The sequence below is a fragment of the Bombina bombina genome, unplaced genomic scaffold, assembly GCF_027579735.1.
Source record: "Bombina bombina isolate aBomBom1 unplaced genomic scaffold, aBomBom1.pri scaffold_752, whole genome shotgun sequence".
Taxonomy (NCBI): domain Eukaryota; kingdom Metazoa; phylum Chordata; class Amphibia; order Anura; family Bombinatoridae; genus Bombina; species Bombina bombina.
The window spans coordinates 164,761-176,173 of record NW_026512336.1 but is presented as its reverse complement, the minus strand read 5'-3'; positions in this window follow the sequence as shown (position 1 = coordinate 176,173).

The window sequence follows — 11,413 nt, the reverse complement described above, 5'->3', positions numbered from 1 at the left end:
ACTCCGGCACCATTTAAAAATAACAAACTTTTGATTGAAGAATAAACTAAGTATAAAACACCACACTCCTCTTACGACCTCCATCTTGGTTGAGGCTTGCAAGAGAATGACTGGGTATGACAGTTAGGGGAGGAGCTATATAGCAGCTCTGCTGTGGGTGATCCTCTTGCAACTTCCTGTTGGGAAGGAGAATATCCCACAAGTAATGGATGATCCTGGACTGGATACACTTAACAAAGAAAGTTGTTTAAAATCACATGCTCTATATAAATCACAAAGAAAAAATGTTGCCTTCATATCTCTTTAACTTACAATCAAAGAGCTCAAAGATGCACTATACAACCAAAAGTATTTGAATGCCTGACCATCACAACTATATGGGCTTGTTGGACATCCCATTCTAAAACCATGGATATTCATTTGGAGTTGACTCCACTTTTGTGGCTATAACTTTTCTGAGAAGGCTGTCGAAACATTGTGAACATTTTGAGAATGTGTGAGGTCAAACACTGATGTTGGCCGACAAGGTCTAACTTGTAATCCCCTATTCATACCAAAGGCATTAAATGGGATGGAGGTCAGGGCTCTGTGCAGGTCACTCCAGTACCTCCACATCAAACTTTTCAAACCATTTCTTCATGGATCTTGCTTTGTGCACAAGAACACAGACAGGATAAAACAGAAAGGGCCTTGTCTAAAATGTCTTTGTATCCTGCAGCATTAAGATGACCCTTCACTGGAATTAAGGGGTCTAGCCCAAATCCTGAAAAACAGCTCCAAACAATTAGCTCTCCTCTTTTACATTTTACAGTAGGTACTACACATTCCAGTAGGTAGTGTTATCCTTGCATCTGCCACACCCAGATTCTTCCATCAGACTGCTAGAAGGTGAACTGTGATTCATCACTCCACAAAGTTCATTTTTAGATAACATTGATTTACTCTGATCGCCTGTTAAAAAGCCCGCACAAATTGTTCCTTAAACTCACATGATTTGTAAAATATATTTTTTCCCCATTTACTGTCCCTTTAACTACAAAAACTATGGGGATTTTTTTTCCAATTCTGAGCATTGTAAGTGCACACAGACGACATGCATAAACCTGCTTCATATATGTCCTTAAAGGGCCATAATACCCAAATGTTTAAACACTTGAAAGTGATGCAGCATAGCTGTAAAAAGCTGACTAGAAAATATCTCCTGAACATCTCTATGTAAAAAAGAAAGATATTTTACCTCAAAAGTTCCTCAGTAGCCACCTCCCATTGTAAAGGATTTCTAAGCAGCATTTTAGTGTGTCTGTCCTGGGACAGCTGAAAGGATGAGCCTCGTGAACTCTCATATTATTTCAACAATCAGGTAAAGGAAGCTTATTATGAAATCTCATGAGAGTTAAGTCAAATCTCATGAGATCACAGTAAGAGTTCATGACCTCAGCACTGCTGATGCTGATTGGCTGCTGTTTCATTTCTTTTCTTTTTTACCTGCAGCTGGGAGCAGGTGAAGTATAACTTTTTACACAGCACTTACTCTGCTGAGCTGAGGAGATTGTGAGGTAAAATATCTCCTTTGTTATATAGAGATGCTCAGGTGATATTTTCCTGTCAGCTTTTTCCAGTTATACTGCATCAGTTTCAAGTGATTTAGCACATGAGTATTATGTCCCTTTAACCGGATAACCAGTGTCAGCAAAGGGCAAGATACTGACAAATAATACGTTTTCTATCAAAATGGTAATGGCAAGCCATTTATACTCAAGTCCTTATTGGCCCCTCCAACTAAGGCAAGTGATAGGGAGAGTTCAGTGACCCCGTAAATTGATTATATCCTTGTTAGTTTCTGTCAGCTCTGGTGGATGTCAAAGGTCAGGCTGAATTTTGATTTTATTATTATTCCTAAATCTTTCTTCCATCAGGCCTAGTTCCTTTCTAGAATTTTCACTGAGTGAAATGCGAGTCCATTTTTAGATGCCTTTCTCTTGACTTCTTGGGCAATCATGAATTGTTTGCTCTTGTGGATTTAATTACAAGATTGCATGAATATTAACATTTGATGGGCTACATTCCATCCTTTTTCTCATAAGAAAGTACATTTTCTCACTTAGTGTATTTAAGAGTTATCAAAGCCCAGGGAAGGCTTTTGTTTCTAGGTTTTGTGCTGGACACAAGTCTTCTCTGCTTTGTCCAAGATCCTCTTGAGAATAAACTAGTGTTTCTGCCTCTCACAGTTCTTTACTTTCTCATTTTATTTTACTATCAAATAGAACTAACTGATTCTATGCTGGTACAGAAGTAACTAAAGCTTGAATCTGGTATTTACTATTCAAATCCTATAAGCTTTAAAGCACAAGATATTTTACAGGAACATCTTCCTTGGGCTTCACTATTATTTCTAGGGGTTATAAAGCTTTTTTAAAATAGTGTTGATACGGAATGTCATCGGTTTATAAACTTTGCATTTTGTTGGGAAAACAATCCTTTGAAGGTATTTCTTCTCTTTTTCAAGCATATCATCAAGATAACATTTAATTCCTTTCAGGTATTTTCATCAGTTTTGGAATTATGCTTGGTTGTCTTCAGAGGTTTTCTAACATTTAAAAGACTGGGTTTTTTTTTTGCGGTTTTGTTCAAAACCTAAAACATTTAGAGCTAGTTGTACGCTCTTGTTTTATTGGCTTAGTCATGGGAATAAGACTGTTCTTCTCACGTCTCTACAAGTTCTCTGACAATGGGTAGTTAACAACCCCAGAGTATAAATTCTGTTATCACTAAGAGTCTCTGGCTGGGATTCTTCTGTTCTGCATGAAGTCTCTAGGATATTTAGCTGGACTATTTACCTGCCTGTTCTTTATTCTGGGGTAATAGTATAAAAAAGGAAGAGTCCAAAGTAGAGTTTTGGACATGGCTCTGTGTTCCAGTGGCTAATTAATTTAAAGGGACATACAAACACATTTTTTTTATTTCATGATTCAGAGAGCATACAATTTTAAACCACCTTCCAGTTTACTTCTGTTATCAAATGTTGATCATTTTCTTGTTATCGTTTGTTGAAAAGCAGAATTGTAAGCTCAGAAGTGTGCATGTATTAGCAGCACTATATGGAAGCAGTTTTGCAACAATGTATTACATTAGCAAGAGCACTAGATGGCAGCACTATCTCCTGTCATGTAGTGATTCAGGCATGTGCACACTACCTACCTAGGTATCTCTTCAACAAAGAATAACATGAGAATGAAGGCCATTTGATAACAGAATTAAATTGGAAACTTTTTTAAATTGTATTCTCTATCTGAATAATGAAATAAATGAAGTATATAGCATTAGTCCACAGCTATGGCCATTTCATAGGCTAGCTGTCATAAAGCCTCTTTGGTCTTATCACCCAGGTCAGAGCACACAATCAATGTGTTATGATTGTTTCATCTCAAAAGAGCATTTGGTAAAAAAAAAAAAAAAAGACCAGTGCCCCACTGTACCTTGGAAGAAGTTTTATTTTGTTTTTGATACTGACCCCATTAGTACCAGAATTAATATCACAAGGAATGTGAGAAAAAAAAAATAAGATTCCTACTTACCACTTAATCATTTTGTTTTTCCTTACTCAGTCACCCTCCATAAAGGCTTCAGCTTGGTTTATGCAGGAAAGTGAAGTGTAAACATAGGAAGAGGAGATTCGCAGAAAACCTCAGGGCATTGTCACACTAGTACTTAAAAGGGACACTCAAGTTCAAAAGAAACTTTTATGATACAGATAAAGCAGCAGTTTTAAGACACATTCCAATTTACTTCCATTATCAAATTTTTATATTCACACTTTCTGTGGAAAAAAATCCTACTGAGCATGTGCACAAGCTCATATGGTATATGTATACTAGTCTGTGATTGGCTGATGTCTGTCACATGATACTGGGGTCGGCAAAATTTGTCAAAAAAAAAAAAAAAATCTACTGCTTATTTGAATTCATACTGATCACCTGCTTTTTTTTTTTTGCTTAAATAGAAAGTTTCTTTACAGAGCAAAGCAAGAAACTTTAATAAAATGAAAAATGTCTTCTTTTAAATGGACACAAAAAAATGCACACTATATCCTTATAATAATTACCAACATTTCAGGACTAATTAAAATGAAGACAGCTGCAATCACAAATGGTTTTCTAATACTTTTTTTTAAATCTAAAATATTCCCAAAATATATAGTCTCCTAATAATGTTTTCTTAATAAGTAAATAGACTGAAATCAGTATTTATTTTACTGTTGAAAAAAATAGACCAGAATATAGTGTCTGATGTTTATTGCAATCTCTCTATGTAAAAGTCATGCACGGCAGCTCTGCATTTCTTGCACCTGTAGAGTACAACTGCATATTGACAGCGTATAAAGGCAATTCTGGAATACTGTGTGCATAAATGATGCTATATAAATGCAAATTATCAATCATCTCTACCAAATTATGCCCACAAAAGGAAAATCATAGAGTATACTATTAGCATTTTGTTCTGAATTATGTGCAAATAGGGCAATTACATTCTTACTCAATCTCTGTGTCAAAAAAAAAATGTAGACCTAAGAATATGCGGAGGCGAGCAAATAGCACATAAGGAAGCCTGGTTTCAATAAATGCCTGGTGAATCACCTTACTCGCTCCTGGTGTCACTTTTGATCTGCTGACATATTACTATTCTTGTAAAATGACTGCAGTAATATAACCCTGTTTTTTCAGGTCACATGTTATCAAGGTGAAGGAAAACCAGAAATAAAAATACGGAAGCCAAAAAGAAAATAAATACAAATTTAAGTGTGTGAAATATAAATATATTAATTATTTATATATTAGGGCTGTGCGATTTACCGCAGATGCGGTTTTAAAAACCGCGAGAGTCCGCGGTTTAAAAAAAATAAAAAATTAGTCTGATCGTCATGAAAACTGAGGCGGAGTCCTCCAGGGTTCCATTGTATGAGGGAGGATGAGAGGCGGACCTGAGAAGTCTGCAAAACGTCTTTTTTTTTTTTTTGCAGAGTATGTGGGAGCAGTGACAACAGCCCTTCATCTGGGAGTGTAGCAGTGGTGTGGCGGTGGTCAAACGGTGGGACATGCGCTCAAAGTTGTGACTCTAAAGTGAGTAGTATTGTACAAAAACGTTTAAGTGCCACTGACTTTTTTTTTAATTAACTTCTGTGATGCATAACATTGATTGATTGCATTCCCTGATAATTGAGTTGAGTGAAAACATGGACAATGTGGTAAGAAGAACTGGCCAGCTAATTTCATTCCAATTAGCTGCGTGTGTTTGAGTTCACTTGTTTGTCTTATGTTCTCTAACTATAACTGTTTCACTTCTTAGTGTTCTGTTATGTACTACAGAATAGCGGGGACTGTGTACTGTACACATTAAGATTCTGTAGTGTTAAATACATTTTTAAATGAAAATGTAAGGTGTTTTAGTCATTTTTAATAAAATCGCAAAACCCAATTTTTTTTTTAAATCACACAGAGATACAGGTGGCCCTCGTTTTACAACGTTCAATTTACACCGTTTCAGAATAACAACCTTTTTTTCCAGTCATGTGACTGCTATTGAAAAGCAGTGCATTTATTAAAATAGCCAGTAGGTGGAGTTGTCCGCTTGTGTTGCAGCAAAGCCAAGCAAGCTGAAATTAATCAGTTTAACCAGACCTGAGCTATCGAGCAGATTTCAAAGGAACAAGATCTTCTTGTCTATAAATCAGTCCAGATTGGAATGCATAGAAAGAACTGTTTGCAGAAAAATGCAAGTGAAGTCTGTGTTGTGTGATTATTTTATTAGGTTTATAATGCTGTTTAGCAAATGTTTTTGTTCATTTAACTTAGTTTAATTATATATTCTGTGTTGTGTGATTATTTTATTAGGTTTATAATGCTGATAAGCATTTAAAGTCTTCATTTCAAAGCTTTAAAAATAATGTATTAAGTGTTACTTATGACAATTTTGAGAGGAGCCTGGAACCTAACTCCCTCACTTCTCATTGACTTACATTATAAACTGGGTTTCAATTTACAACGGTTTCGATTTACAACCATTCCTTCTGGAACCTAACCCCGGCTAAACTGAGGGCTACCTATACATACATACATATATATATATATAATATATATATATATATTATATATATATATATATATATAATATATATATATATATACACACACATATATATATATATATATATATATACACACATATATATATATATATATATATATATATAAACACACATATATATATATATATATATATATATATATATATATATATATATATATTATAATAAATATATGTATGTATATATATATATGTATATACATACATACACATACATATATACATACATATATATATATACATACATATATATATATACATACATATATATATATACATACATATATATATATATACATACATAATATATACATACATATATAATATATATACATACATATATATATATACATACATACATACATATATATATATATACATACATATATAATATATATACATACATATATAATATATACATACATATAATATATATATACATACATATATATATATACATACATACTATATATATATATATATATATATATATATATATATATATATATATATATATATATATATATATATATATATATATATATATATATATATATATGAGAGGAGAGAGATTTATATATTTTACAAGGATGATTGGCACCAGAATAAGTATGATTAGATCCAGCAAATACACACTTGCTTCAATTAGGGTACTTGCAAGTGTGCAGTGCACAGAGGTAGTAATATTATTAATGCTTTAACAACCAGAGAAAATCATGGGGCAGAAGTGCAAGGTACTCAAAATTCCCTTCCACAAATGCTCCAAAAGACTACCCTTATCTGGCACAGTACTATAAGTATCACAAATAAAAAATCAGAAAAATGCCACCTTGGTATGCAGAAAAAAAAAGTCATTTAATGTGAATAGAAATATAAATACAAATATAACAACATTAATATGTAAATATGAATAAAGCCACTATAGCGGTGTAATAAAGTAGTGTCCACTGCAGAAAAATATCAACAACAAAAAAATATCAAAAAAAATAATAACTTCAGAGCTCTCAAAAAGAATTAATTATATATCCATATTAGGGTAAAGTTAACCACGCAATAGGAGTTAGTATCCCAATGGTAGTTAATCCTGGTCTCCAAATTTCATATGGCAATAAGCAGTCAAAAAGCAACAGCAGTAAGTCCAGGTTAGAATAAGACAGTAGCGGTAAGATAGAAGCGCACAGAGCAGTCTCCCCCAGTAATGACAATGCAGTCCATATAAAGCAGATGCTAGTATAGGCAGGGTTAGTTAGTCAAGCATGCATTTCCCAACCATAGTTGTCCAGGGCACGATATCCATGTATTTGTATCACCATAGTGAATATAAGATGTGTTACTCACCTAACCCTCCTGACGATATCACAACTAGCTCCAGTGGCTGGGAGGCCGGTTGCCTGTCACTATGCACGCTTACCGTATGGATCCAATGCTGTAATGCTGTTTGCGCAAACTTTTACCTCAATGCATATAAGGTTCCTTGTTGAGGAGGCGGGGCGTAGCCGTGCAGGAACATGGCTGCACTGTAACAGAGCTCCGTTGCCTTTCCCCTTCAATTGGCATATAAACGGAGCAATTTTGCTCTGGCAACCGTAAAAGCAGCAAGCAAACGAACCGGAACTTCTACGACCTCCTTACTGGAACTTACAACTAAAAACGAGTCGGCAGATTCCTTTGCAAATCGGGACTTACAGATTTACAACAAGCGCCATCTTGATAGCGCAACCTGAACCGACTGAGCCCTGCAACAAAAAACACGGGGCACGACAGGGCAGAGAACACCAAAACAACTGTTTACCTCCAACAAACTATAAGTTCGCGCTCCATAACATAAGGACGAGACTAAAGCAGGGCCGCGGTCACTCCTCTCTTACCGCGTTCAGCCACATCACAACACCCCAGCAAGACCACGCGGCTACATAACTATACCCATGGCGGCCAGACTGGGATACAAACAGGTAAAAACATGACCTGGAACTGCTTACCTATCCACATTGGCAATATCATATCATAACAAATGACTGTTTAATGGGGGCTAACACTGTCAATATACATTAGTACAAATAAGAAACAAGAAGATAGCTCAGCTGCAGCACACACCTCACAAATACGTTGCACTTCCCCCTTATATGACCACCTAGCTCCAATACTGGACACTCTGTTCTGGCCAAAGTCATTGGCCTCACCGTCCCCCATAATATTAGCACATGGCAACAAGGAGATCTACTAGACCACATAAAGCACCGCACAAGGTAACACTACCTAAAAAATCACCATCAGTCTGCACCTATTTCAAATCTACGCAGAAAAATTCACCTCACCAGCTGGAAAATCCTGACAACCCTAACACAATGGAATCACAACCTACTACAAGCCTTGCTCCTCTCCCGCAAGACCAACTCTCACAGATACAACAAAATATAGCCTCCTTACCCTCCAAGAGCGACATAGCTGATTTGAAAACATTTATCAAGCATGAGATTTCATCTTTACGAAAAGATATGTCTGACATGAACTCTAAACTTGAATATACTGGAGGAAGGACAAGAATACCTAGAGTCACAAGTAGTGATAACATCCAATGCCTATAGCTGTCCAGACTCCCATTATCAGTCACTACAACTAAAGGTCGAGACCTTGATAACCGCAGTCGTCGCAGCAATCTGCGCATCCGAGGTATACCTGAGGATGTTACCCAGAATCCATAGTCGAATACCTATTACAATTTTTCAAACAATTAGAGCCCCCACAGAGACCTGTGAAACAACCCTTGAGAGGGCCCATCGCGCCCTAAGACCGAAACCTACTCCGCCGAGTCCACCTAGGGATGTGATCCTGAAATTCACTCACCTTTCACCAAAAAACATAATTTATGTAAGAACTTACCTGATAAATTCATTTCTTTCATATTAACAAGAGTCCATGAGCTAGTGACGTATGGGATATACATTCTACCCAGGAGGGGCAAAGTTTCCCCAAACCTCAAAATGCCTATAAATACACCCCTCACCACACCCACAAATCAGTTTAACGAATAGCCAAGAAGTGGGGTGATAAGAAAAAAAGTGCGAAGCATATAAAATAAGGAATTGGAATAATTGTGCTTTATACAAAAAAATCATAACCACCACAAAAAAGGGTGGGCCTCATGGACTCTTGTTAATATGAAAGAAATGAATTTATCAGGTAAGTTCTTACATAAATTATGTTTTCTTTCATGTAATTAACAAGAGTCCATGAGCTAGTGACGTATGGGATAATGACTACCCAAGATGTGGATCTTTCCACACAAGAGTCACTAGAGAGGGAGGGATAAAATAAAGACAGCCAATTCCTGCTGAAAATAATCCACACCCAAAATAAAGTTTAACAAAAAACATAAGCAGAAGATTCAAACTGAAATCGCTGCCTGAAGAACTTTTCTACCAAAAACTGCTTCAGAAGAAGAAAATACATCAAAATGGTAGAATTTAGTAAAAGTATGCAAAGAGGACCAAGTTGCTGCTTTGCAGATCTGGTCAACCGAAGCTTCATCTCCTAAACGCCCAGGAAGTAGATACTGACTAGTAGAATGAGCTGTAATTCCTCTGAGGCGGAATTTACACCGACTCAACTATAGGCAAGATGAACTTAAAGATTTCAACCAAGATGCCAAAGAAATGGCAGAAGCTTTCTGCCTTTCCCTAGAACCGGAAAAGATAACAAATAGACTAGAAGTCTTACGGAAGATTTCGTAGCTTCAACATAATATTTCAAAGCTCTAACAACATCCAAGAATGCAATGATTTCTCCTTAGAATTCTTAGGATTAGGACATAATGAAGGAACCACAATTTCTCTACTAATGTTGTTGGAATTCACAACTTTAGGTAAAAATTCAAAAGAAGTTCGCAACACCGCCTTATCCTGATGAAAATCAGAAAAGGAGACTCACACGAAAGAGCAGAAAATTCAGAACTCTTCTAGCAGAAGAGATGGCCAAAAGGAACAAAACTTTCCAAGAAAGTAATTTAATGTCCAATTGAATGCATAGGTTCAAACGGAGGAGCTTGAAGAGCTCCCAGAACCAAATTCAAACTCCAAGGAGGAGAAATTGACTTAATGACAGGTTTTATACGAACCAAAGCTTGTACAAAACAATGACTATCAGGAAGAATAGCAATCTTTCTGTGAAAAAGAACAGACAGAGCGGAGATTTGTCCTTTCAAGAACTCGCGGACAAACCCTTATCTAAACCATCCTGAAGAACTGTTAAAAATCCTCGGTATTCTAAAGAATGCCAAGAAAAATGATGAGAAAGACACCAAGAAATATAAGTCTTCCAGACTCTATAATATATCTCTCGAGATACAGATTTTACGAGCCTGTAACATAGGAGTAATCACGGAGTCAGAGAAACCTCTATGACCAAGAATCAGCGTTCAATCTCCATACCTTTAAATATAAGGATTTCAGATCCGGATGGAAAAAAGGACCTTGAGACAGAAGGTCTGGTCTTAACGGAAGAGTCCATGGTTGGCAAGATGCCATCCGGACAAGATCCGCATACCAAAACCTGTGAGGCCATGCCGGAGCTATTAGCAGAACAAACGAGCATCTCCCTCAGAATCTTGAGATTACTCTTGGAAGAAGAACTAGGCGGAAAGATATAGGCAGATGATACTTCCAAGGAACGTGATAATGCATCCACTGCCTCCGCCCGAGGATCCCGGGATCTGGACAGATACCTGGGAAGTTTCTTGTTTAGATGAGAGGCCATCAGATCTATCTCTGGGAACCCCACATTTGAACCATCTGAAGAAATACCTCTGAGGTTGAAGAGACCATTCGCCCGTATGCAACGTTTGGGCGACTGAGATAATCCGCTTCCCAATTGTCTACACCTGGGATATGAACCGCAGAGATTAACAGGAGCTGGATTCCGCCCAAACCAAAATTCGAGATACTTCTTTCATAGCCAGATGGACTGTGAGTCCCTCCTTGATGATTGATGTATGCCACAGTTGTGACAGTGTCTGTCTGAAAACAAATGACGATTCTCTCTTCAGAAGAGGCCAAAACTGAAGAGCTCTGAAAACTGCACGGAGTTCCAAGATATTGATCGGTAATCTCACCTCCTGAGATTCCCAACCTCCTTGTGCCGTCAGAGATCCCCACACAGCTCCCCAACCTGTGAGACTTGCATCTGTTGAAATTACAGTCCAGGTCGGAAGAACAAAAGAAGCCCCCTGCATTAAACGATGGTTGATCTGTCCACCACGTTAGAGAGTGCCGAACAA